Below are 27,455 nucleotides of genomic sequence, written 5' to 3' on the forward strand. Positions count from 1 at the left end.
CATACACGGCGGACCGTGAAATGCTTGAGTTGAGACAGGGATCCAACGACCTGGTGCAGTATCTCAACGCGTTCCGAAGGCTGGTTGCAGAAACCAAGTGGCCTGTTGCTAAACAGACGGCGCTCTTCCATCAAGGGCTGTGCGATGAGCTCAAGGACGCCGTGGCTCATATTGACCCTCAACCCAAGACATGTGAGGGCCTTATCAACCTGGTATTACGGCTGGAACATAGGCTAAGTGAAAGAAAGGGGGATCATGGGAGAAAAGGAAAATCCCTTCCATCCTATGTGACGGTGGGAAGTCCTGAAACTTCCACCGCATCCAAGGGAGAACCCATGGACATCGGCGCAATACGAGCGAGCCTCACAGCCACGGAGAAAGAGTCACGCCGTAAACAAGGATTGTGCCTATATTGTGGCAAAAAAGGCCACTTCGTACGTGAATGCCCTGCCAAACCGAAGACGTCACGTTATCGGGCCAACCGGTCGGTAACAGCCGTGGTGGACATACCGGCGGAAAACTAGAGGACTCCCAGACCAAAGAAGGGGCATCTCGGAGTCACTCATCCATCCCTTCACTTTCCAACTCGGTCACTAAGGGACAACGACACCTGTTTCTCACGGTGCACGTGGGAGTGCATGACCAGTGGATACCCGTTGTGGCCATGGTGGATTCAGGGGCCACTGGCATGTTTATGGACCACAACGAGGCATGCAGGCTAGGGCTAGTGCTTCTTCCCAAAGCTGTACCCGAAGACGTCTATGCTGTAGACGGAAGGCGATTGTTGACGGGGCCCTTCGGGCAGCACACAGGGGTCCTTCCGATGAGATATGGGAGGAACCATTTGGAACAAATCGATTTTAACATCATCCGAGCGCCCTAATATGGCGTCATATTGGGATTGCCGTGGCTACAGAAACACAACCCCTCTGTGGATTGGCCAACACATCGCATCGAAATGACGTCACCGTATTGCATCCTGCATTGTGGAATAAGAACGGAATCCCTTGACGCAGATGAAAGCGGGAGTCAGACGGTGGCTACAGCGGCAGAAAAAGATGTGGCTCTCCCCCAGGCTTATCACAGTTTTGAGGATGTATTTGATGAGGTGAAGGCGGAAGTGCTACCACCACATAGACAGTTTGACTGCCAGATCGACCTGGTGCCAGGGGCCAGCGTTCCCAGCGGCAGGCTGTATGCCCTGACGGAGCCTGAAAACGTGCATCTCCGGGGGTACCTGGATAAACTCCTCAAGCTAGGATTCATCCGCCCGTCCAAGTCTCCGGCCCCCTCGCCACTCTTCTTCATCCCGAAGGCTAATGGGGAGCTGAGAGCCTGTGTGGACTTTAGGGCATTGAATGCGATAACCATAAAAAATCGGTACCCCTTGCCTCTCATCAGTGTACTTCTGGAACAGGTCAAGAAAGCTCGTATCTACACCAAGTTGGATTTGAAAGGGGCATACCATCTGGTGCGCATGAGGGACGGAGACGAGTGGAAGACCGCCTTTAAGACCAGGTTCGGCCTTTTTGAGTACCTCGTCATGCCGTTCGGTCTGTGCAACGCCCCGGCAGCCTTTCAGTACTTTTTGAATGAGGTATTCAGAGAGGAGTTGGATATCTACGTGGTCGTATATATCGACGACATCCTCATCTATTCGTCCAGTGTGGAGGAGCACGTACACCACGTCAAAGCTGTGCTCCAAAAGCTGAGGGAAAACATGCTGTTTTGTAAACTCAGCAAATGTGACTTCCACGTCACATCCGTGGAATTCCTCGGAGTGATGCTGAGTCCAGAGGGACAGGAGATGGCAGAACGAAAGATCAAGGCGGTGAAAGAATGGCCGGTGCCCCAAAGAGTGAAGGACGTCCAAAGTTTCATTGGCTTCGCCAACTTTTACAGGCGGTTTATAGATGGATTTTCAGGATTGGTGGCCCCAATCACACAGCTACTGAGGAAGTCCAAGGAGTTTGTCTGGTCCCCTGAAGCGAACAAAGCCTTTGAGGCCCTGAAAAGCGCCTTTGGTAAGGCGCCGGTGTTGGCTCACCCCGATCCGGATCTCCCCTACGTGGTGGAAGCGGACGCATCGGATGTGGCGCTGGGGGCTATCTTGTCCCAACGCAACCACGACACAGGGGTGCTTCATCCCGTTGCGTACATGTCCCGCAAACTCAACGACGCCGAACGCAACTACCATATTGCGGAGAAGGAGCTTCTCGCAATCAAGGACGCCTTCACCGAATGGAGGCATTGGTTGATGGGGGCAAGACATGTGGTATCGGTGTACACGGACCATCGGAACCTACAGTTCATGACGGCCACAAGACACCTTTCTCCCAGGCAGCTGCGGTGGATGATCTTCTTTGCGGGGTTCAACTTCCGCATCACATATCGGCCGGGGACGGAAAACCGGAAGGCGGACGCCCTGTCCCGTCAATCTGCAGTTAAGGAACCATTGCCTGCGACCGAGCGTTCCATCATTTCCCCGAGGATGGTATTGGGGGTTATCCAACCGGATACTTTCCTGAGGGGAATAAAGAGAGGGATCATGTCATTCGCATGGCGGAGGTGGCTCCTCAGTCACAGAGAATGGCAGCTGAAGGACGGGATACCCCTGAAGGGCAGGTGCCTATTGATACCCACGCCTAGGCTAAGGAAACAAGCATTCATCTGGTGCCATGACTCTCCATGCGCAGGTCATTTGGGCTTTGAAAAAACGGTGGCTAGCATGGGACGGCATTTCTGGTGGCCAACCATGAGAGTGGATGTCAGGAGGTGGGGACAGGAGTGTCCTACGTGTGCTACCATGAAGGCCGACCATGGCCGAACCCAAGGGCTCTTACATCCACTTCCGACCCCGGATAGACCATGGGATAGCATATCACTGGACTTCGTGGTGGGCCTACCGGTAGACCAGGGGATGACGGCAATACTGGTGGTGGTGGATTACTTGACGAAAATGGGGCACTTCATCCCCTGCAAGAGAGTCCCTACGGCCGGGGAATTGGCGTCACTACTCCTAAAGAATGTGGTACGACTGCATGGATTACCTGGGGTGATCGTGTCGGACCGGGGGTCGCAGTTTACTGCGCAATTCTGGAAGACTTGGTGCACTGCGCTGCATGTTAAGACCGCCCTGTCCACCAGCTACCACCCTCAAACAGACGGCCAAACCGAGCGCCTGAACCAAACGCTCAAACAGTATCTGCGATGTTTTGTGGACCAGGGCAGGGAAGAATGGGTCGACTTGCTATGGGTTGCAGAGATAGCCTATAACAACGCCACTCCCAGCTCCACACAGTCATCTCCGTTCTATAGCAACTATGGCCAACATCCCAGGTTCTTGCCATTTCTACATCCGTTCAGAGAGGACAGGATTCCCGCCACAGCGGACAGGGTGGCACACATAAAAGACACGTTGATGCGCTCAAGGGCTGTCCTAATAGAGGCCAAGAGAAGATACAAGGCTGTGGCAGACAGGAAGAGAAGGCCCGGGCCACTGTACCGCACTGGAGACTACGTCTGGATATCCACAAGAAACATGAGGTTTCGAAAGAACAGTGTGTTCCATCCCAAGTACATGGGCCCCTATCGAATTACCAAATGTATGGGTCCCGTGAACGTGAAGGTGTGCTTGCCCCAGTCGTTGCGGATACACCCTGTCTTTCATGTATCATTGCTCAAACCAGCACCCTCCAAGCCGTCTGGGACACCTAGGCCGGTATGCGTGGAGTCGGAGGTGGAGTATGAAGTGTCGGGCATACGGGCGTCCAAATGGAACAGGGGGAAGCTGTGGTACCTGGTTGCGTGGAAAGGCTATGGCCCGGAGGAGCAATCATGGGAACCGGCTGAAGGGGTTCATGCTCCGCGCTTGGTCTCCTTGTTCCATCGGCGTTTTCCTGCCAGCGCTGGACCCGTGGGGAGCCGCTGAGAGGGAGGATGTACTGTCAAGTATTCCTGTCATGCGAGGGGAGGAAAACGGTATCCAGCGAAAACGGACTACATCTCCCAGGATGCTTAGCGGTTGAGAGGTTATGTAAACAGGAGAGCTGTTACATAACTCAAGGAAAACACGCCCTTATGTAAACAGGAGAGCTGTTACATAACTCAAGGAAAACACGCCCTTATGTAAACAGGAGAGCTGTTACATAACTCAAGGAAAACACCCCCTTATGTAAACAGGAGAGCTGTTACATAACTCAAGGAAAACACGCCCTATAAAGGGAGGAACCGGGAGGTACAACGCTGTCGGATATTGTGTTTACACTGACGTACCTGCTTCGTGAAGAGCAGTGTTCCGGAGTGGTGCTCCAGTAAGGCAAGAACGGAGGTAGGTTGAGTCGTTACTCCCTGGGCCGTGTCTTGCCCCATCGTCACCTGTGAAGGACCCGGAAGCTCTACCGGTCAACCATTGAGCTTCGCTTTTTGACTCGGCTGAGTCAAAGCGCAGTGGCGCTTTCGCTGGTTGGAGTCGTAACTCCCAGCCTGACCAGAGATACAGGGACTGCCAGCTGTAACGCACACCAGGAGGTGTTTGCCGCGTTACAGACTCGGAAGTCCACAGGATCGATCGAGCGGCTGCTCTCGGTTCAGTCTTCTTGCTTTTTGATTGGGGTATCGGTGACGCACCACCAGGAGGTGACTCCGCGTCCCGGTGCAGTCTGAGGAAGAGGTTGAGCGGCTGCTCCCTTCAGGTAGAGACCCCGGCTGGGTGTTTCCCTGACTCCTCGATTCTCCCCAACACTCTTCGTGCCCCTCACCGCCTACCGATTGGCATTGTCGGCCATTTCATTTCTGCCCTCTGTTGGCATACGCCGGGAACGGCGAATATGCAGAGGACGGTTAGGACCATCCGTGCTGTGGGCTGGTAACGTACTTAGCCTGGAGGATTCCAGTGACTATAACTTTTGTTTATTCTTTGTATTATTTTTGCCTTCATTAAAATAACTAACCCTTCACAAGTGGTTGCGTCCTCATTATCGTGTCTGTTAAACGATCCTGAGACGTTCAGGGCGTTACACTTGTCTGTAAGACTCTCCTGAACCACAGTCTTGAATATTAAACACCGCTCAGTCACCTAGATTTGCATCCCACTTTAACCTCTTTGTGCCTTAGTTTCTCTCTCTGCACGTAGAACATTTGGAAGTTAAATAAGAATTGACCAAATCATGCGAGCCTAATTATAGTGTACTCTTGAAACTAATTCTGTTTATATTTTTGTGATTAATGTTTTTTTTGTTATGGTTGTAGGTACATGTTTTCATGAATACTAAAATCTTCTATCATCAGATATTGATGGTGTTCTCATAATTCGATCGTGGGGACTTAAAGGCTTGCTTAACTCAAAGACATATTAAACTAATGAGTTATCCCAAGAAAATCTGAGAAATGTATTTCTAATGCATGTTTACTTTGTCGAAAAGCCTACATGTCTTGTTTTGATATGTATGATATATTTTAAAACTGCAGGAAAAAAAACTGGAGCTCCTCTTGGACGGTTTTGGAGGGTTCGATTTTGACATTTTACAACAATGGGAAAAATCAGTCCACCAGCAGCATGGTAAAACATTTTCCTTCCTACTAATTTAATATTGAATTTAGACTTCATTTTGCAAATTTAAATATGTTGCTCCCTAACGACTGCAACCCAAACTACTTATTCAACTCCTTTCCCGTGCCACCTTCAACAAACACTTGCTGCTCTCTTGAATGTTTGATTCATTCAGCGTTCCGTCCACCATTTGTTGCAGTTGCACATATCGCCCTAAGTGGGATGGGTATGCCCAGACGTGGGTCCGTTGCTCACTGCGCCACTCGATTCAAGCTAGCCCTGCTGATGAAGAGTGACATACCCTGAAACTGGTCCCAGGATGCTTGTTTCCGGTCAAGGGAGGACCTGGCCTGGCAGTTCGGTCTGGACTGTTCCCATGGGGCACAGGGTCAAGACTGATTTGCATATGGCTGGGTCCATACTGGGGTGGCGCAGTGGGCAAAAGAATGATGGATTTAACCCAGATCTCTTGACTGGGGGAGAATGTTTCATTCATTCAGCATTCCGTCCATCATTTGTTGCAGTTACACATTTCGCCCTAAGTGGGATGGGTATGCCCAGACGTGGGTCCCTTGCTCACTGTGCCACTGGATTCAAGCTAGCCTGGCTGATGAAGGGTGACATACCCTGAAACCAGTCCCAGGATGCTTGTTTCCTGTCCAGGGAGGACCTGGATTGGCAGTTCAGTCTGGACTGTTCCCATGAGGCACAGGGTCAAGACTGATTTGCGTATGGCTGGGTCCAAACTCGGGTGGCGTATTGAGCAAAAGATCGATGGATTTAACCCAGATCTCTTGACTGGGGGAGAATGTTTGATTCATTCAGCATTCCGTTCATCATTTGTTGCATTTACACTCTAACTCAGATGGCAGAACAGTGCAAAGATCTAATACCCGATCGTTGACTCCTCCCCATCAAACCATTAGCTAATCTACTTGTCTATCAATATACTACCTCTTGTTGTTATGGAGACATTTATTTCCAGTTGAACCATCCCCCCCTCCCCTCTGAAAACAAACCCAGGTTATCATATGTAATGACATGTCTCCACTCTGCAGCACACATCACTTGACCGCATACTCAGGTCATCTCCTTCAGACCTCAGCCGCTATCCACAGACCCAGATGGCATTAGCCACCCAAGTCATCAACTTGACAACCACCTGCACCAATGCAGGAAATTCCGCATGCAAGAGGAGCTCAACGTCTACATCATATACCAAGAGGCCAAATACATAACCAATTACCAACATCTGGCATTATGGTTGTTTGCCCAAAACTGGATGCCATAGAAGCTGCTTATTTTCTTATTAAATACCAGCTCTCCAGAAATGTTACCTGCCACTACCTATTCTACCTACCCTTTTTAGCCAACCTCGACCTTGTAGCTGTACCAAATCCATCATTTGCCCCGAAAAGATATAGGCAGTTAATGATAAAATTATTTTATAACATTTGTTTTAAGCAGTCTATGATCGTATATTTTACTCTGGATGATGGTTTTTTGCACTTTATAGTTGCTTGCACCCTGCACTTTAATAAGTAACAATTGATGAACTTATAGCCTGCCAGTTGTTTTGGTGTAACTCAATCACTGAGGCCCTGGACAGGCCATTCAGAATCGACCTATTTTGTCTCGTTCCCTCTTTTGTTAATGAGTTTTAATATGTGAATTTGTTTGCATTATTATATTGTAACATGTGTAATTGTTTTTGTTCTTTTCCTGGATGTTTTTATATCCGAATAAAGATATTTTGATGATGATGATGATGATATAGGCAGTGTTACCCATGGCAGAGAGAAACTGTTCCCAGTACCAGCACATTTTTTCAGAGCACCATGTGCATTATGGACCTTATCCCTGAAGGAGGTGGCCTGAAGTCCCCCATAATGATGGGTGTAGTCACACGCTGCACCCAAACAGCCTCATTGGGGCCTTCAAGGCCCTCAAAGTTCATAGGACACTCCTGTGCAAATTCTCACAGGCTGCCCCCTTCAGCACTGGGATTCTGCAAAGGAGTAACATATTAGAAAGAGACCAGGGCTCATGTACACGGTTCGTGCCATGCACATTTCCAGCTTGTGCTTTGTGGGTTGGCACTTTGTGCGTGCCACCATCTAGAGGTACAGAAAGTATAAAGTATAACTATGTTTTTTTATTGAGCACAATATAATATTTTAGAGAATGTTCCAAGGCTCGTTTATTGTACATTAATTTCTCTTGCTTTTCTGATCAGGTAAATCGAATGGTTACATTATGTATGTCCCATTTGTCATTTATTTTTGTAAGGATATCATGCTATTTTCTAGTTGTCTAGGAATTGTCAAAGGTTATATTAATCCTGATCTGGGATTTGAAACCTGGTCTGAGTGGTTGCCCAATGATGGCTATAAATAGTTTTTCTCAGGACTGACTTTCACCAGTCTTGGAATCATCACCTTGGTATTCACCAACTTTTATTTTTCATTCGAATAACCGAATGTAATCTTTCAAGGACAGCATACACACTACAAAACGTACAACCCCACAACCATGACACATGTACTATAGCAGAGGGAAATCTGACTTTTGGTTCCTGTAACCAAAGCGTGGTGTTATCTTGCAATAGCAATGAACCTCTTTCTTTTCTCCTAGAAGCAGTCTTCCAGTTTGAATACTCCTGAATACACAGTGGAACTTAAAGGGGCGACAGTGTGCTGGGCGCCGAAAGAGAAGTCCAGCAAGAAGAATGTTCTAGAGGTAACCTGTTAGTGACTGTCGTCACATCTGTTCTTCTTTCACTTACAGCCTCTGCATTGCTTAGGCTGGACATCTGTACTTTTTAGTACCCTGCATTGCAAGGTTCAGGATATGCCTTTGGTTGCCTGCTACATAACAACAATGTGGTCACTGTTGGGGGGAGACTCTAAAGTTATATTTTTGATTTTGATGTAGGAACATTTCAACCATGTTTGCGTGTTTGTTTTCAGTGACTACCATATATCAAACAGCTGTTATTTTAGCGCCAAGACATCCAAGGGCGAGCTCGCACTTTAAGAATACATGTATTATGATTGTTATGATATATATTTGCAACAAACACGCTCTAATGTTGAGAGGAGATGTGGCCTATTGGGTAGAAGAGCCGAATTTGGAGCTGGGAAACGATGTACGAATCCTGCCTCTGCTAAACACCCTGTGACTCTGGGCAAGCCACTTCATCTCTCTGGGTACTGTGTGCTTCTCATGGAATACGTCTGGTTGTCATGTGAAGTGCTCTACTGGGTTTCGACCACGTTCCTGCTATATAAAACTGCAAAGAAATTAGGATAAAATATTGGGTCGTCAAATAATCAGGATCTGTGTTAAACAATGAACGTGCTTGTGCAAGGGGAGCAATGTGCTTCCTCATCCATGATGCAAGTCTAATCATCTCTTTTGCTCTGAATCAAACCGCAAGCTGAAATTAAGTACTGATCATGAGATAAACGTAGCTGAATGATCACTTGGTCTAATTTTGATAGCACAATGTACACTTCAGGATGATATAATTTCAGATAGGTTAACTTTCTTTTTTATTACTCTACTATAACTTTTTCAGAATGCCTAGGCTCCTGACGTTCGTTGAACATATGGATCATTTCCAACCATTCTTCCTGGACATTTCAAACATTCAGATCGTTTCCCGAGATTTGACTGCAGTATCCAGAATTTTTGACCAAATAGCTAGAACTCTTGTTCACAAGATGGGAGAATGCTGAGAATGACACATTTCGTTCTGTAAGCATGCTTGTTTTCCCACATCATTCCAAACTATTTATTTCTGTGGACTATTCTGGTAGGCAGCTTTTGAAGTGAAAATGAATGCTAGGATCAGATTTCCCTGGGATTCTCCAAACGTATTACTTTTTTTTATTTGACTTTTTTATACAGAGGACTAGACCCATGGAAAAGAAGCTAGGATTTTTCAAATCCTATTGCATACAGAAACAAATTGTTGTAGAGAGTAGAGTGGACCCACCTGTGTGGAACAAACAAGAATATCAGATTGTATTATGGGGAAATCAACAAAGTTTACAGGATAGAAGCCAGACTGGGGTATTCATTAATTGATGCACATGGACAAATGCAAAAAGATCATTTTCAGTTCGCAGATCAGCATAGATGCCTTATTTCTGCACTCTTTAAATCCGTGTAATTGTTTAATAGCTGCATTCTCAGTAATCGTGCAAGAGTTCATAATAATGTGTGTATATTTCTCCCTGTACAGCTGAAAACGTGGGGAGGCTCGGAATATCTTGTCCAGCATGACAAAGATTCCATAGCGACAGACTGGTATAACATTATATTGGACAGCATCCAAACGATGGTAAGTAATAATAACTCCTACACCGAAGTATGGAGGCCTCGCAGAGAAAATCTTGTTATAGAATGTGTTTTTAGATTCCATTCATCAGTATCTTTCATTAGTATCTTTGCTAATACAATATTGAAAACTGCATGTTAGTATATATCTCTGTGCAAAGGTTGGAGCGCACATTTGTAGTGTTCGGCTGATATGCATCAACTGTTCTACTCTGAGAACATTTAAAGTATGTAGATACATGATTGGTGAGCACATAAATTATTGTATTCGATCATCTTAAGTATGTGTTGGAATGGGGTGACCTGGTAAGGTATTGGACAAGAAACAAGGAGAACATGCACCACACGATAGCTGCACATATTTGGTCCTAGTTGGGAATCTCAAATATACTTGCGCTTCCTTTGCTATTTTAAACAGCAGGTGCAAATGCTATTGGGAAACTTACCACGTCTAATATGTTAAGTTTTCTCTTGGTACTCATTGCCAGACATCGCCCTCTTTATGCCACAAGTCCTACTTCAATACTGTTCTTGGACCTTCTACTCCTAATGGGCCTTATTTAAATTCTTCCTAAATGTGCTAGAATTTAATTCTACTCTACAGTTTGCACAGTATTTGCACCTGTATATGAGCCGTTTGTCAGACTCATTAGACCTCGGATCCCATTCTCCTAAACTCACCATATTGAATGTGTACATTTTTTTGTTACAGTTTTGCATGTACCTATTCTAAGTTATGAATAATGTTTAATGTAAACAATTGTGTTCTAAGTTATGAATAATGTTTAATGTAAACAATTGTGTGTTTAATGAGTACAACATATTTTAAGTACAATGATGTGAGGCCCTGCTGGTCTGATTAGTGCTGAATAAAAACCACACTTAAAAGAAATACGGCTCTGGGAGATGGGGCCCCCAGGGCCTGATAAGGCTTGGGGAGAGGGGCCACATGAACCACTCTCCCCTTTAAAAGTACATAGGGCCCTGGGATCCCCAGGGCCTAATGAGGCTTGGGAGGGGGCCTCACATCCCCCGCTCCTTTAAAAAAAAAAAAAAGAGGCCTGGGGGATGGGGTCCCCAGGGCCAGTCCCTGAGGCCAATCTCCACCGAGCACGGCCAAAGGCCATGTGCAATGTGGGGTTGGATACTTGTCCTGTGGGCAACCTCCTGCCCCCTGACACATTACATCACTCATGACATCTCCTATGACATCAAAGATAATATCACTGCAACATTTACAATGAAATTATTGATGAGAAAACGGTGCATGGCAAGGATGCGAGTTTTGGTTACCTCAGGGTACAAGTTATAGTTACTTGAAATGACTATAACTGGTGAATTTCAGTGGTTCTGAGAGTGTAAAAACTTTCATTGTTACTGAACATTTCACCTAACTATTACATTACATTACTGTAGTGTCTTCATATAAGTTAACTGTTCTCCTGTACCTTGTAACTAGCTGCTCAGCCAGTGTGAGTGTTCCATGTGGAATGATGACGTGACTGGAATGTTGGTGTGGTGTGAGACAGTTAGGAGAGGATGGGCTGAGCAGCTAGCAGGCTGCTCCTGGTGGTGCTATACTATTGACTTAACATCTTAATAAATAACCTAAAGATCTATCCTGGCTACGTCTGCTGTGTCACATCATCTTATGGAACCAGGTCACTTCATTTGGCGACGAGTTGGACTAAAGAAACCGTGCGTGCAACCTGGATAGACTGATGTGTAACTGAACTAGTGTAACTTGAAGAAAATGGATTTAATGAAAAGAAATTCCTCACCTGGCGAAACCACCTGGCACCGTGAGCCCCACCAGTGACCACAACACCGGTCGCCCAAACCTCTGTGTGCCAGTTCGTGTGAGGAGTGGAGCTGCAAGTTGGTCATTAGTGCAAAACAGAAGTTTGCCTCAGTTCTGTTTCAACTACAAGGTGTTGTCTCCCTGAGCCGTCTTCTGGATGTTTTTGCGACCAAGTTGGCTGTTTTAAGATCGCTGCTGGCCTTAGTGACAGTCGTGTTGATGTACCTGCTGGTCTGTGGAGGGTCAGTACAACAACCAACTTCAAGGCTCCAGTACTAAAGGACAATGCGCCTTTGTAATCAAGGCAATGGATGGTTTCCTGTGTTGTTCTGCTGTCTTGGGAGAGTGTCTCCATCGTGAGGAGTTCTCCAGAGGACTCGCAACTGAAATGGCTCAACAAATGAGTGATATTGTTTTGGGAAAATATGTTCGGGGGCAAGGATCGGGCCCCGGTGTTAAATTTGGTGTACAGCGACGTTATACTCCATGAAAAGAGCACAACACGTTCTGATAATCTGGAGTGAGGATAAAGAGCGAGGAGATGTGTGCTTTGGAGGAGACAGGCATGGGCGGTGTGTTCTTGCTACATTTTGGGACATTGTGGTGTAGATTTTACATGTCTTACTTCAAGCAATTTATCTTTTTGACCACAAGCAATGTGCCTTCAAGGGAAGCAATATTCATCATCTTTGTCATTTTATATAGCTCCTCTGTTATAATCGTTGCGCATTTTGATATTATTTATTGTGCTCATCGCAACGTTTGGAGTGTTTTTGCCTTGTCTACAAATCTCCTTAACTGTTGGGCGCTGAGCGAGACATAAGAGGTGAGACATTGTTTTTTTTCTATGATTATTTGAGTCTCTTGAGTCCTCGTAACTTCAGTGCCAGTTCAACCGCCCTTCTCAAATTTAAAAATCAGGGGCGCGAGTCACTAGCTGAGCGCGCACACTCACCTATTTTTTTTGTCAGTCGCGCAGAGCTTGTCATTTCGTCATTCCTCGAGGTCTTCGTTCCGTGGTTCTCGTTGCTAGGCAACCTGGATCTCTGTTTCTGGACGCTTTGCAGCACGTACGCGCTGGGAGCCACCCTGCTCGAGTCGCCGCTGCGTACCGCCATCTTGGATTTTTTTTCTCTTCAGTTTTGGCAGCCACTCGGGACTTTCACAGATGCGTGTTTCCTTCTCTAACACTTGGCTGCACGCGAGTCAAAAGCAATCTTGCATTTCGTCTTGAACCACCCATCGGAATTGCTGCATGTATGTTAGACACTGGGAGAAAGTCGAATTCCGTTTTATTTGAAACAAGGCTGCAGCCATTCACAAACGTTTTGGTTGGCTGCAGGTATTCACGAACGTTTTGGTTTCTGTGTTCAACCGAGGGTTGAGGCTGAGTTTTGAGTTGCTGCCCAAAGTTCAAGGTCCGATGCAAGTGACTGTCAGTTTTGTTTATCTCATTCAATAGTGGCGTGTCTCAGCACAGTGGCACGCGCACCTCTTGTGTGGTATTTTCTGACTTGTTACGCTGCTATGTGGAGTAATGCTCATCTCCTTAAGGGTCTTTTTTTTTTTTTTTGTGGATCTGCCTACCTGATGTTACTGCTGTGTTTAGTTTTATGCACACCTCAATGTTTGCTATCCATGTTGTAGGGGTGGTTGCAGTGTCTTATACATGAGCATGTTTGGTTTCAAGTTTTTGTGAGTCTGGTCTTCACAGAACTTTGGAGCTCTTTTGCAGTGTGTAGGCACTAAGTGGGTTTGGGTGGAAGTCCCATTTCCACGCTGTAGCTGCATTTTCCTCTTAGGGGGTGGTTAAGGGTTGTTTTTTTATGTTGCATTGGTCATTCTGAATGTTGTACTCCGCACTTAAGTATTTGGAGTGGGTTTTTCCCTATTTCCATGTCGCGAGTCACCGTTCAGTTACTCAGGTGTGACTTTTGAGTTTGGGTGTCAGTCCCATTTACTCAGTTATAGGGGGTTAATTACCCTTTGTTTTTTTAATTGAATTTTATACATATATAGGTGGGCATGTACAAAATATCAGAATAAATGTGGTCACTCGCAGTACAAAGTTAGTGGCTGGTGTGGACTGACCCATTGCCCCACGATGTATGTTGTGGTGGGTGGAAGCAAAGTTTGAATCACAAGTGAACAAACCAGTGGATGAAAGGGGTTATGCTCTTTTTTTCATTATGTTTTTTAATTACGAGGCTAATGAGACAGTTGTGTCTAAGCCAGACCTAAATACTGAGACCAACTGCATTCGCAAATGTTAGTTTCTTTTTTACAAGCAAGTAAAAAGGGGGTTCAGTTTCCCCCAAGTTCGAACATTAGGATGGACCATTACAGAGAAAGAGAGTTGTGAAACATAAAGATAGTTTCTCTGTGTTCCTGCTGTTTTTACAAGCAAGCAAGGAGAAACTATTGTAGATCATCCCTTTAAGGCCATAGGAAGGCAATGAATGGAATGACAGTCAAAGTTCTAAAGGCTGAACGCATCTAAACACAATGATACTAGTTCTGCATGAATAACCATGAACTATGATATCATATCATGACAAATCATATATAAGTATTATTGTAGCATCGGAGTCTTAACACATGCAGAACATTATTTGTGTATGACAAGCATTAATTGCACAAGGACCCCGAATTCATGTGGGATAATACAAGAGGCTTTGACTTTAGAAAGGCCACTAAATTCACTCTTGCCATATTAAAAAGAAACAAAAAAGTGTTCTTCAACACTACTGTAAACAAAAGAACAGGCTGAATAAGAAAAGTACTGCAGCAAACAATAATTAATCATTGAGATATGTGATTAGGTAGCTATTTTCAAAATGTTCTTTAGGAAAGAGTGTTTCTGGAGTCTTGGGAAATGGCAAGTGCTGCAGCAATTATGTGAAAAAAGTCCTGGAGCACGGCGTACAGGGTGCCATGGGACCCTTTGCACACAAGGAAAATGGACCACTGGAGTGCTGGTTGGATATTAAAATATAGAAATAACCAGGATGTAGTGAGCCCCTCAAGTCTCAGTCCAGTGCCACTGCACTTGCTGCACCATTGATAGCTGCACCCCTGCCTATGAGTTTGCAAACATATTTATTTTAAGATTTTGGATGATACTTCAACCAGTGAGTCAATCCGTTTTGAGAACAGTAACAGAACAAGCATTGGGAAAGCAAATAGGTCTGTCGTTGGCTCCCAGCCTTCTGGCAGTCCTTGTTTTGTCATGGTTTTCGCAAAACTTTATTATTGTGGAAAATGCCGGATCAATCTAAAGAAAAACATATTTTGCTACAGGCAAAATATTTTTTGGGGTCTCCAAAAAACACACATTACCATAGTACTTCCTGGCACTGAGGGAAACTGCTGTGTGTGGATGTGTTCCTTTTTTTGTTTAAATATCTTTATTTGCATTTTGTGAAACAAACAGGTTACAGTTAAAGAAGAAAGTGGGGAAAGGGAAGGAGGGGGGAGGGAGAGGTGAAACAGGTAGGATAGAGATCTTGGGTGATACAGTGAACAAATAGTCATTACAGGTGCAATAAAGGGTCTCATGTATTGTCTGAATATTTGCAAACTATGATAAACATTAAGTCCATGCAGCAGGTGAGTGGCCACAGATTGCATTCTTGTTTTGTTACATATGTATCAACTATCAGGAGGACCACCCTTTAGTGTTCAGACGGATATAAGAAGAATATTCATCTGTTCTCAACTGTACACATCAATGTCTGTACCTGGTTATCCAGATCGGTATCAAGTTGAGGCAAAATCAGACACAATTTATAATTCTACAATCAAACATAAAAGCAAACAAATTGAACTTTCCTCATATCGTCATGCCCTGGTTAGGTTACATAGGGGAAAAGCGTCACCTTCACAGTCGTCCTGTATTGGATGTATCACCCCGTCCTCCTGGTGATTGAAGGAATTAGTGGTTATGTGTTCCCCTCCCTGACTTGTGTATGTCCCAGACATGACCACCCCCACTGCATCAGTCCTCGGTGTCATTCAATCCAGGGGAGCCATGTGTCTGGGATCCAGCATCTGCATCCCCTCCTCTAGCCTCTTGTGAAGAATGTGGATGTGTTCCTTGTGAAGGAGCAGCATACAGTGATTCAGAGTGAAGTCAGCCAATGGCTGAAGTGGGCTGGTACATTACCTCTTAAAGCATGCTGGAGTGGGTGGAATTAAAATGTGAATGACAATGACAGACTAATGGATGACATCTGGCTGAAACACCAATAAGTAACTATGTTATACACGTAAGTTTAGCAAAATCACAAGGTTATGGTTAACAAACCTAAGAAAGAATGTAAGAAAGAAAGGAAAAACGAGGATAACATAATACAGAACAATTTCAAATGTAAAAAATCTGATGTGTTATGCTATGAAATTGCAGCAGTCAGAAAAGGAAAACACTTGTAATGGAATTTATAACACCGTTGGCAGGAGATGGGATCTGATAAAGATGGAATGTGCATCAGAAGCGTCCTGCTATGACATCAGGCTCTAAACACAAAGGCAAAACTAAAGAAATAAAGTAAAATCAAAAACATTGGCACGGAAAGTAACTAGATTGTGTGCGGAAGTGCTCCTTATGAGAGAGCTAAATGCAGTCACTCAAAGTGAAGTTAACCAGTGGCTTAATTAGGGTGACCCACTACCCCATGCTGTGTGCTGTAGTGAGCAGAAGCAAAATGTGAATGACACAACAACAGGCCAAAGGATGAAGAGAAGTAGCTTAAAGCCCCTCTATGTCAGTACATTATACAGATTTTATTAAAATCAAAAGGTCTTGTAAAACGCCATCTCAAAACAAAAATTCCAATTATTTTTGGCCACTTTGCCTTAGAAACCCTTCATTGCACTTTAAAATTAACCAGAACAATTTAAAAATGAGCTGGTGTGGCTCTTCTCTGTGACAGCCAGCTGCTTCCTAGGTGTTTCCTGAAGTTGGAAGCAAAAACATACAAGATGTACTGATGTTTTAACATCAGCTACATTTTCAGCCAGGGCTGGATAACAGTACAGAGGCAAAATATAAAGACATGACTGATATACAACAGTAAATCGGGGATTTTCCCGGTCAGCCTTGCAATTGATAAAATAAACTGTGTTTCGGTATGGCCATAAATGCTCACATTAGCAGACATCTATTATGACTACATTTTGCACATACCAAGTCCAACTGCCACTTGACTAGTGCCTGTTGTGTGGCTCATGCTCTGAATTAACTATCGATGCCATTAAAACTATTAGGGAGCCCAAGGAAGGGCTTGTGGGCTGAGCAGATGACTTAAAAAAATTGAGTTCAATGCAGAACTTTCCCTCCTGGCTAGCAGTACACAAACAACAGCTGTTTCATCCTATCGAGGCACAAAGGAAATTGATTTTTTGGACATGTATTAGTTTTACATGAATACAAGAAATGTAAACTTGATACCAGTATTGAAATTATTATAATAACAGTGTATGTTATTCAGCCATATGTTTTATATGGTTTCTATAAATTAAAAGCAATAGTCATGTGTACCTATCAGCCACTCCTATGGCAGGCCTTCACAATCCTGGAGGCAGAGTGCTTGGTAACATGTGAGATGGTGCTCTAGCATGAGCTGAGCCTGTCTGCAGCTTTCGGAACCATGTCCTTATAGCTGTTCTATGATATAGCCTACCATATACTCTTAAAGTGCCTTATAATCTTCAACGGTTATGGTAACTATGGTTTGGCTTTATCAAAACATGTCGTGTAAGGTGTCTAACACTTTGGAATGATACCCCCATCCCATTTCTGGGGATGAGGATATTATCCCTCCCTTCTAGAGGGAGAAGACATGTTGTAACCTACTTACCCGGTTAAAGTTAACCAGAGCCCCAGCATCACAAAATGGATGCTGCTGCCACAGACACGAGTCTGACCTCCTGCTGCTGGGAGTGATCCTGGCAAGGGAGCATTGGACAATAGGTTTCCTGCCTTGGGAGGTGCAAGCACCACCCCAGACAGGCCTTAGTGTATTGGGGCAGGGAGGGATGAATAGAATGAGACATGCCTGGGGCACACAAGGTGTCCCGTGCATAGTCCAGTTCAAACCGGTGCTGGGGCACTCCAGCCCCAGTCCTGGCGCGAAACTGGACAAAGGGAAGGGGGTGTAACCACCCCCCTCCCAGGTCCCACCCATAAGGCGTGACCTAGCAGGTATCCCAGCCCCCCAGATTAGTATAAGAGTGGGAGTTGGGCCTCAAGACTTTAGATTATCCTGAACCTGCAACTTGAACAGAAACTCTGGACCTTCGACATTCGACGAAAGAAGAAGACTGAAGAATCTCCCTCGTGGCCAAGGAGTGGCTACCCTGTGCAAACAGGCACCATCAAGAGACTACCCTTTGCTTTGCTAAAGTTCTACGAGGGACCGACTGCAGAGCCCGACCAGAGCCTTGACTTCCAGACTTCTCCGACCCTGATCCACATCCACAGCCGTGCTGAGATCCGTGGAGGCGACGAGAGACGTGGGACCGGCTACCTGGGAAAAGTGACTAGTATCTTCAAGCGCAGCTTCTGAGGCACCCTCGAAGTTGTGCACCGGGGATTGAGAAGCCCCAACCCCAAGCACCATCTGCACCGAAGATCAGCCCCCCCACACTCCACGAGTCCTGCGTGGGGCCCTTCTGCATTTTCCTGCTTGCCGCGTCTGTCCGGTTGCTTGCCCGCTGGCTAGTGGCCTTTGAGACGACGCACCCTGAAATCTTCAGCGCTGGTTTGGCTCCTCCAGACTGGCTCCCGCTTCTCTGCCAAGGAGAAGCACCCCAGACCTTCCTGGTCTGCACCAGAAGCAAGTCCTCCGTTCTTCGTGGGTTCCGCTTGCCAAGGCTTGGTGAGTTCTAGTCCAACTTCGACGCCGCCGACAGCAAGAGCCTTCGTGGGACAGCTCGCCTCCTGGTCCTGGTCGTCCTCGACGTTTCCTGGTCCTCGTGGCTGCAGCGACAAGCTTCACCTTCACCTGCAATCTTCACGACATCGCCTGGTTCCTTCCTGGTTCCACGTGGTCACTGGCTAGTGACCTTGACTCTGTCCCTTCTGCTTGCAGGTCTCCTCTCCTCTTGATCCCAGCCTTCGGATCCACCGGACACTCTGCACTGACTGCCTGTCAGCAACTTTCCTTCAGGCATCCATAGAAGTCCACGACGAAACCCGACACAAGTTCACACCTATGCACCCGCAGCCTGTGGGCTAGGTAACTTGGGTACTTCGGTGCTCACAAGGGTAGTGACTATCCTAGGGTCTAGTTTCCGAGTCTCGACTTTCTAGCTATACCAGAAGTGTCCTAAAACTGCTTATTTCTAACTGCTAGTGATTCTATTGACTTTTACGCATTACGCGTGAGTGTTTCCACTCTGCACCCGAATCCCGTGGGCCTCCCACTTCCTACCTGTTGCTAGTGTAGTGTAGCCCCAGCGATTCCCTAGGCCTAGGCCTATCCTATTTCCGTGACAGTGGTCCTTATACCACTTACTTAGTATATGGTTTGCGTGGCCCCTAGGGCCTAACTGTATTACTTACCTGTGTGACTTAATGTATGCATAAATAAGACTGTGTTGTACTTACCTCTAATCTCATAAAGAGTGCTGAGGGTTTGACTAGAATAAATACACTTTATTTTATATATATATATCTGTTGTGGTGTCCTTTCATTTGGTATTCAAGGGATTATATATGGTATCACAGCTGGCTTCACATGCCATTCAGAGTTTAGCCTAAGACTGCTCTTGTCCATGCTACCACTAGGATAGCTGGTCTATAAGGTTGACTTTACAACCAATCACCATAAGGGTATTTGGACTGATATAAGGTGTACACTAGAACTAGTGACATCATACATCAGGCCAACTTCTCACATTGGTGAGCAGCGGTTGGGATCTGAGCTTGCTGTCGTGATACCATTGTAATCTTGAGATACTAAATTGAAAGATCACACAGATATTGTTTAGGTACATATAACATAGATTATAATACTTAAGTCCTACTGGACTTAGTGGTTGTAGGTTGAAGGGAGTAACACACCCTGACTACAACTACTAGAGAGGTTTAGTAGATACAACTAGTGTAGGTAGGTGCACACACCACACCCTCACTAGAATCATGTCCCTGAATGGAGATCACACTGATGCTCCCTCAGGAGAGGAGAATCCTAGACAGGTTCCCTCTAGATATGATGCATTCACTTATCAGGAGATGAGACAACTGTGTACCTCCAGGAGATTAAAACAGGGTTCCAACCCTACCCTTAGACAGCTAGTGGAGCTTCTGGAGGCCTATGATGCTGAAAGAGCTGCCAAGTATGGTGCCATAGCTGTAGATAAGGGTCTACCCACCACAGAGGAGTCAGATGGGGCTTCAGATGAAGAGGTAGACAGCCAGGGCCAAGTAGGAAGACTTAGCCAGGCTAACCTAAGCTTACATGGGAGTTTGCATGGGGTCCCCCCATACAGACCCCCAAGTGGGCTTAACCAGAGAAGCAGGAGGGACAGATCCCCTTCAAGGGAATCCATCCACGCCCATGTCTCTAGCATCTCTAGTGTTTCCTCTCACAGGGGAATGACTTCCCCTGAGAGAAAGGAGCATGAAGCCAGAATGAGGGAAGCTAATATGAGGATTCAGAGGGAAGAACTTGCCCTTGCCAAAGAGAAGCTTGCTCTGGCTAGAGAGCAAAAGTTAAGTGGGTCAGAACCCACTGGTGGCAGCAATATCCCTAAGGATAGAGACAGGCACTATGATAATAGAAACCTGAGCAAGATTGTCCCTCCCTACAAGTGTGGGGATGACATCCACAAATGGATAACTGCTTTGGAGAGAGCTTGCAAAGTACAGCAGGTACCCCAAAGTCAGTGGGCAGCTATCTTGTGGCTCTCCTTCTCTGAGAAAGGCAGAGACAAGCTCCTCACAGTTAGTGATGAGGATGCAGATAATTACACTGTCCTGAAGAGTGCTCTAATTGATGGGTTTGGCCTAACCACTGAACAATACAGGTTGTTGTTCAGGGATACCCAGAAGACACAGACTCAGGACTGGACTGACTTTGTAGATTGTGCCACTAAGGCTCTGGAAGGCTGGCTAGTGGGAAGTAAGGTTAAGGACTATACAGGATTGTATAATTTGATCATGAGAGAGCAAATCCTTAACAACTGTCAAAACCAGCTACTGCATCAACACCTGATTGATTCTGATCTGACTTCTCCCCAAGAATTGGGAAAGAAGGCAGATAGATGGGTCAGGACTAGAGTTAAGCAGAAAAACCAGAACCAGGGCGGTGATCAGAAAAAGGCAGACCAGAAGGGTAATGATCAGAAACAAAAAGACCAGAAGTCTTCACCAGGCCCCCAAAAGGCTCAGGGGGAGGGTGGTCCGAAAAAGGATAAAAAGAAAGATGGCCAAAAGAAACCATGGTGCAACTATTGTAAGTCCAACTCACATTGGTTTAGTGAGTGCACCAAAAAGGATAAGCCCCCAGCCACCATTGCCCCTAAGGCAACTGTACCCCCTAGTCCAGCTGTAAGTGGTGGTTCCCAGCAAAAGGGTGTAGTAGGGTTAACCCTGGGAACTGAGGAGGATTCTGGCCTAGTCAGAATACCTACTCAGGCTGTTCTGATCTGTGATGGGGACTTAGCTTTGTCCTCTACTGTAGGCCCCAGTAACCTGGGCAAGTACAGACAGACTCCTTTTATCAACCAAAGAATGGCTCAGGCCTACAGGGACACTGGGGCTAGTGTCACAATGGTGACACCTGCCTTTGTGGACCCTGGACAGATCATACTAGGTGAGAATTACCTAGTGACCAACGCTAGTAATGCCACTACCTCCCATAGTGTGGCTATTGTTAACTTCTCCTGGGGAGGGGTAACTGGCCTCAAGAAAGTTGTTGTTAGTTCAGACCTTCCTGTAGAGTGTTTACTGGGCAATGATCTTGAAACTTCAGTTTGGTCTGAAGTGGAGTATAGGACCCATGCAGAAATGCTGGGGATAGATGCACATGTCCTTGCTGTGACCAGGTCACAGGCCAAAAAGTGCACCATTGAACAAGTGCTGGATCCTGAAACTATGGACCAGTCACAACCCAAGAGAAAGAGCAGTAGGGTTAAGGCTGTGCCTTCCCCCCGCCTCAGGTGGTGGATCAGCCCTCCCAGGAGGATGATTCTGAGAGCCCTGAAGGAACTGTCCTAGAAGAACTTGAACCTGATCAGGTTGAGTTTCTTGGGACAGGGGGACCTTCAAGGGCAGATCTGAGGCAGGCTCAATTAGACTGCCCCTCTCTTGAACCCCTCAGACAGCTGGCTGCTGCTGAGGCTGCAGGGAATGCTCAAGGTACCCATAGAGTGTATTGGGATGAAGGGCTACTGTACTCAGAGGCTAGAGACCCCAAGCCTGGTGCATCCAGGAGGTTGGTCATACCACTGAAATTCAGAGGCTTCCTTCTTACCTTGGCCCATGATATTCCCCTTGCAGGACATTTAGGCCAAAACAAGACTTGGGACAGGCTTGTCCCTCACTTTCACTGGCCCCATATGTCAGAAGATACTAAGGAGTTTTGTCGCTCCTGTGTCACCTGCCAAGCCAGTGGCAAATCAGGTGGCACCACAAAGGCCCCCCTCATACCACTACCTGTGGTGGGGGTTCCCTTTGAAAGAGTGGGCATAGATATTGTAGGACCAATGGACCCACAAACAGCATCTGGGCACAGATTTATACTGGTGATAGTGGACCATGCCACCAGGTATCCAGAAGCTATTCCCCTGAGGACCACAACAGCTCCTGTTGTGGCAAGGGCCCTGCTTGGAGTATTCTCCAGAGTGGGCTTTCCAAAGGAGGTCATTTCTGACAGAGGTGCCAACTTCATGTCAGGATACTTGACTGCAATGTGGAAGGAGTGTGGTGTGAACTACAAGTTCACCACACCCTATCACCCACAGTGCAATGGGCTTGTTGAGAGATTCAACAAGACCCTAAAGGGAATGATAAAAGGTTTACCAGACAAGCTTAGGCGAAGATGGGACATCCTTTTACCCTGCCTTCTGTTTGCTTACAGAGAGGTCCCACAAAAGGGGGTTGGCTACAGCCCTTTTGAGCTTTTGTTTGGGCATCCTGTAAGAGGACCCCTATGTTTGGTGAAGGAAGGATGGGAGAGACCTCTCAGACAACCCAAACTTGACATAGTGGATTATGTACTTGGTCTCCGCTCCAGGATGGCAGAGTATATGAAGAAGGCTTCTAAAAACCTTGAGGCAAGCCAAGAACTCCAAAAAGCTTGGCATGACCAAAAGGTTGTGCTGACTGTTTACCAGCCAGGGCAGAAAGTGTGGGTGTTGGAGCCAGTGGCCCCAGCAGCACTCCAAGACAAATGGTCTGGACCCCACACTATTGTTGAGAAAAAGGGAGAAGTCACCTACTTGGTGGACCTTGGGACTCCCAGAAGCCCCCACAGGGTGCTTCATGTCAACAGATTGAAGGCATATGTTGACAGGGCAGACATGGGCTTACTCATGGCTACAGATGAGGGGCAGGAGGAAGAGAGTGACCCTCTCCCAGACCTGTTGACTCAGAACCCTGATGATGGCTCAGTTGATGGTGTGGTCTTTTCTGACAGCCTCACTGTCCATCAGCAACAGGACTGCAGACAGGTTCTGCAATCCTACAGACATATGTTCTCTCTGACCCCAAGTCAGACAAACTGGTGCACCCATGAGGTGGACACTGGTGACAGTCTGCCTGTGAAGAGTAAAATCTACAGGCAACCTGACCATGTCAGGGACTGCATAAAAGTTGAGGTACAAAAGATGTTGGAGCTGGGAGTCATTGAACCTTCAGAGACCCCTTGGGCTAGTCCTGTAGTTCTTGTGCCAAAACCTCACACCCAAGATGGTAAGAGAGAGATGAGGTTTTGCGTGGATTACAGAGGTCTCAATGCTGTCACTAGGACAGATGCCCACCCAATACCTAGGGCAGATGAGCTCATTGACAGACTGGCAGCTGCTAAGTTTTTGAGCACATTTGACCTGACAGCAGGCTACTGGCAGATCAGACTAGCTGAGAATGCAAAGGCCAAAACTGCTTTCTCGACCCCAGGAGGACATTATCAATTTGTGGTAATGCCATTTGGTTTGAAGAATGCACCTGCCACTTTCCAAAGGTTGGTGAATAAAGTCCTTACTGGGTTGGATGATTATTGTGCAGCTTATCTTGATGATATTACTGTCTTTAGCTCCACCTGGGAGGATCACCTGGTCCACCTGAGGAATGTTTTGGAGGCCCTGCAAAAGGCAGGCCTCACTATCAAGGCCACTAAGTGCCAGATAGGGCAGAGCAAGGTTGTATACCTGGGCCACCTAGTTGGTGGGGGTCAGGTTCAACCACTGGAGAGCAAGATCCAGACCATAAAGGACTGGACTCCTCCAACTACCCAGACTCAGGTCAGAGCTTTCTTGGGCCTGACTGGGTACTACAGAAAGTTTGTTAAGAACTATGGGTCCATTGTGACACCACTTAATGACTTGACCTCCAAGAAGATGCCAAAGAAAGTTCAGTGGACAGTAAGCTGTCAAAAAGCATTTGATGACCTGAAGCAGGCCATGTGCAGTGCACCTATTCTGAAAAGTCCAGACTACTCCAAAGAGTTCATTGTCCAGACAGATGCTTCTGAGTTAGGTGTGGGTGCTGTTCTTTCACAACTGAATGTAGATGGTCAAGACCAGCCCATTGCTTTTATAAGTAGAAGGCTGACCCCTAGAGAGAAACGTTGGTCAGCTATTGAGAGGGAGGCCTTTGCTGTGGTTTGGGTCCTGAAGAAGCTGAGGCCATACTTGTTTGGCACTCACTTCAAAATTCAGACAGACCATAAGCCCCTCTTGTGGCTAAATCAGATGAAGGGTGAAAATCCCAAACTTCTTAGGTAGTCCATTTCCCTACAGGGGATGGACTTCACAGTGGAACATAGACCTGGGACTGACCATGCCAATGCAGATGGACTCTCCAGATAATTCCACTTAGAACATGAAGACTCAACTGGTCAAGGTTAGTTTAATGTCCCTAAGTTTGGGGGGGGGGGTTGTGTAGGAGAGTAGGGTCTGCTTTCTATGTTCACCCCCACTTTTTGCTTTTGCTTTACTGGTTTTCGACTTAGATGTGGCTGTGGGCCTGCTAATCAGACCCACAGCCCTGCTGTTCTCTCTCTAAATTGATACTATGTACTTTAGGTGCATAACCCATTGGAATAGGATCACCTTATTGGCCCCTGTACAGTGTATCCTAGGTACCCAGGGCATAGGTGTACCCTAGGCCTACCAGGGGCTGCAGCATGTATTATGCCACCCCTGGCCTGGCCTTCCATTATGACACAACTGGCTGATCACTCAGCTGGGGCAAGGTCGTGTAATCACCCCTTGCTTAGGTGTAGTATTCCTATACCTAACTTACATATAGACACATGTGTACCTATCAGCCACTCCTATGGCAGGCCTTAACAATCCTGGAGGCAGAGTGCTTGGTAACATGTGAGATGGTGCTCTAGCATGAGCTGAGCCTGTCTGCAGCTTTCGGAACCATGTCCTTATAGCTGTTCTATGATATAGCCTACCATATACTCTTAAAGTCCCTTATAATCTTCAACGGTTATGGTAACTATGGTTTGGCTTTATCAAAACATGTCTTGTAAGGTGTCTAACACTTTGGAATGATACCCCCATCCCATTTCTGGGGATGAGGATATTATCCCTCCCTTCTAGAGGGAGAAGACATGTTGTAACCTACTTACCCGGTTAAAGTTAACCAGAGGCCCAGCATCACAAAATGGATGCTGCTGCCACAGACACGAGTCTGACCTCCTGCTGCTGGGAGTGATCCCGGCAAGGGAGGCTTGGACAATAGGTTTCCTGCCTTGGGAGGTGCGAGCACCACCCCAGACAGGCCTTAGTGTATTGGGGCAGGGAGGGATGAATAGAATGAGACATGCCTGGGGCACACAAGGTGTCCCGTGCATAGTCCAGTTCAAACCGGTGCTGGGGCACTCCAGCCCCAGTCCTGGCGCGAAACTGGACAAAGGGAAGGGGGTGTAACCACCCCCCTCCCAGGTCCCACCCATAAGGCGTGACCTAGCAGGTATCCCAGCCCCCCAGATTAGTATAAGAGTGGGAGTTGGGCCTCAAGACTTTAGATTATCCTGAACCTGCAACTTGAACAGAAACTCTGGACCTTCGACATTCGACGAAAGAAGAAGACTGAAGAATCTCCCTTGTGGCCAAGGAGTGGCTACCCTGTGCAAACAGGCACCATCAAGAGACTACCCTTTGCTTTGCTAAAGTTCTACGAGGGACCGACTGCAGAGCCCGACCAGAGCCTTGACTTCCAGACTTCTCCGACCCTGATCCACATCCACAGCCGTGCTGAGATCCGTGGAGGCGACGAGAGACGTGGGACCGGCTACCTGGGAAAAGTGACTAGTATCTTCAAGCGCAGCTTCTGAGGCACCCTCGAAGTTGTGCACCGGGGATTGAGAAGCCCCAACCCCAAGCACCATCTGCACCGAAGATCAGCCCCCCCACACTCCACGAGTCCTGCGTGGGGCCCTTCTGCATTTTCCTGCTTGCCGCGTCTGTCCGGTTGCTTGCCCGCTGGCTAGTGGCCTTTGAGACGACGCACCCTGAAATCTTCAGCGCTGGTTTGGCTCCTCCAGACTGGCTCCCGCTTCTCTGCCAAGGAGAAGCACCCCAGACCTTCCTGGTCTGCACCAGAAGCAAGTCCTCCGTTCTTCGTGGGTTCCGCTTGCCAAGGCTTGGTGAGTCCTAGTCCAACTTCGACGCCGCCGACAGCAAGAGCCTTCGTGGGACAGCTCGCCTCCTGGTCCTGGTCGTCCTCGACGTTTCCTGGTCCTCGTGGCTGCAGCGACAAGCTTCACCTTCACCTGCAATCTTCACGACATCGCCTGGTTCCTTCCTGGTTCCACGTGGTCACTGGCTAGTGACCTTGACTCTGTCCCTTCTGCTTGCAGGTCTCCTCTCCTCTTGATCCCAGCCTTCGGATCCACCGGACACTCTGCACTGACTGCCTGTCAGCAACTTTCCTTCAGGCATCCATAGAAGTCCACGACGAAACCCGACACAAGTTCACACCTATGCACCCGCAGCCTGTGGGCTAGGTAACTTGGGTACTTCGGTGCTCACAAGGGTAGTGACTATCCTAGGGTCTAGTTTCCGAGTCTCGACTTTCTAGCTATACCAGAAGTGTCCTAAAACTGCTTATTTCTAACTGCTAGTGATTCTATTGACTTTTACGCATTACGCGTGAATGTTTCCACTCTGCACCCGAATCCCGTGGGCCTCCCACTTCCTACCTGTTGCTAGTGTAGTGTAGCCCCAGCGATTCCCTAGGCCTAGGCCTATCCTATTTCCGTGACAGTGGTCCTTATACCACTTACTTAGTATATGGTTTGCGTGGCCCCTAGGGCCTAACTGTATTACTTACCTGTGTGACTTAATGTATGCATAAATAAGACTGTGTTGTACTTACCTCTAATCTCATAAAGAGTGCTGAGGGTTTGACTAGAATAAATACACTTTATTTTATATATATATATCTGTTGTGGTGTCCTTTCATTTGGTATTCAAGGGATTATATATGGTATCACAGCTGGCTTCACATGCCATTCAGAGTTTAGCCTAAGACTGCTCTTGTCCATGCTACCACTAGGATAGCTGGTCTATAAGGTTGAC

At 46.8% G+C, this 27,455-nt stretch overlaps 1 pseudogene across 1 annotated transcript in view; it reads left to right on the top strand.

Moving 5' to 3' along the window:
* Positions 1–27,455, top strand: part of LOC146870525 (rho GTPase-activating protein 27-like) — a 1,164,614-nt pseudogene that overhangs the window by 1,034,561 nt on the left and 102,598 nt on the right. Inside the window, exons 10-12 of the transcript XR_014978312.1 lie at positions 5,470–5,560; positions 8,186–8,290; positions 9,801–9,899. The product of XR_014978312.1 is annotated as a rho GTPase-activating protein 27-like (transcript). The remainder of the gene's footprint in view (positions 1–5,469; positions 5,561–8,185; positions 8,291–9,800; positions 9,900–27,455) is intronic.

This window comes from Triturus cristatus, chromosome 1_1 (genome assembly GCF_964204655.1).
Source record: "Triturus cristatus chromosome 1_1, aTriCri1.1, whole genome shotgun sequence".
NCBI lineage: Eukaryota > Metazoa > Chordata > Amphibia > Caudata > Salamandridae > Triturus > Triturus cristatus.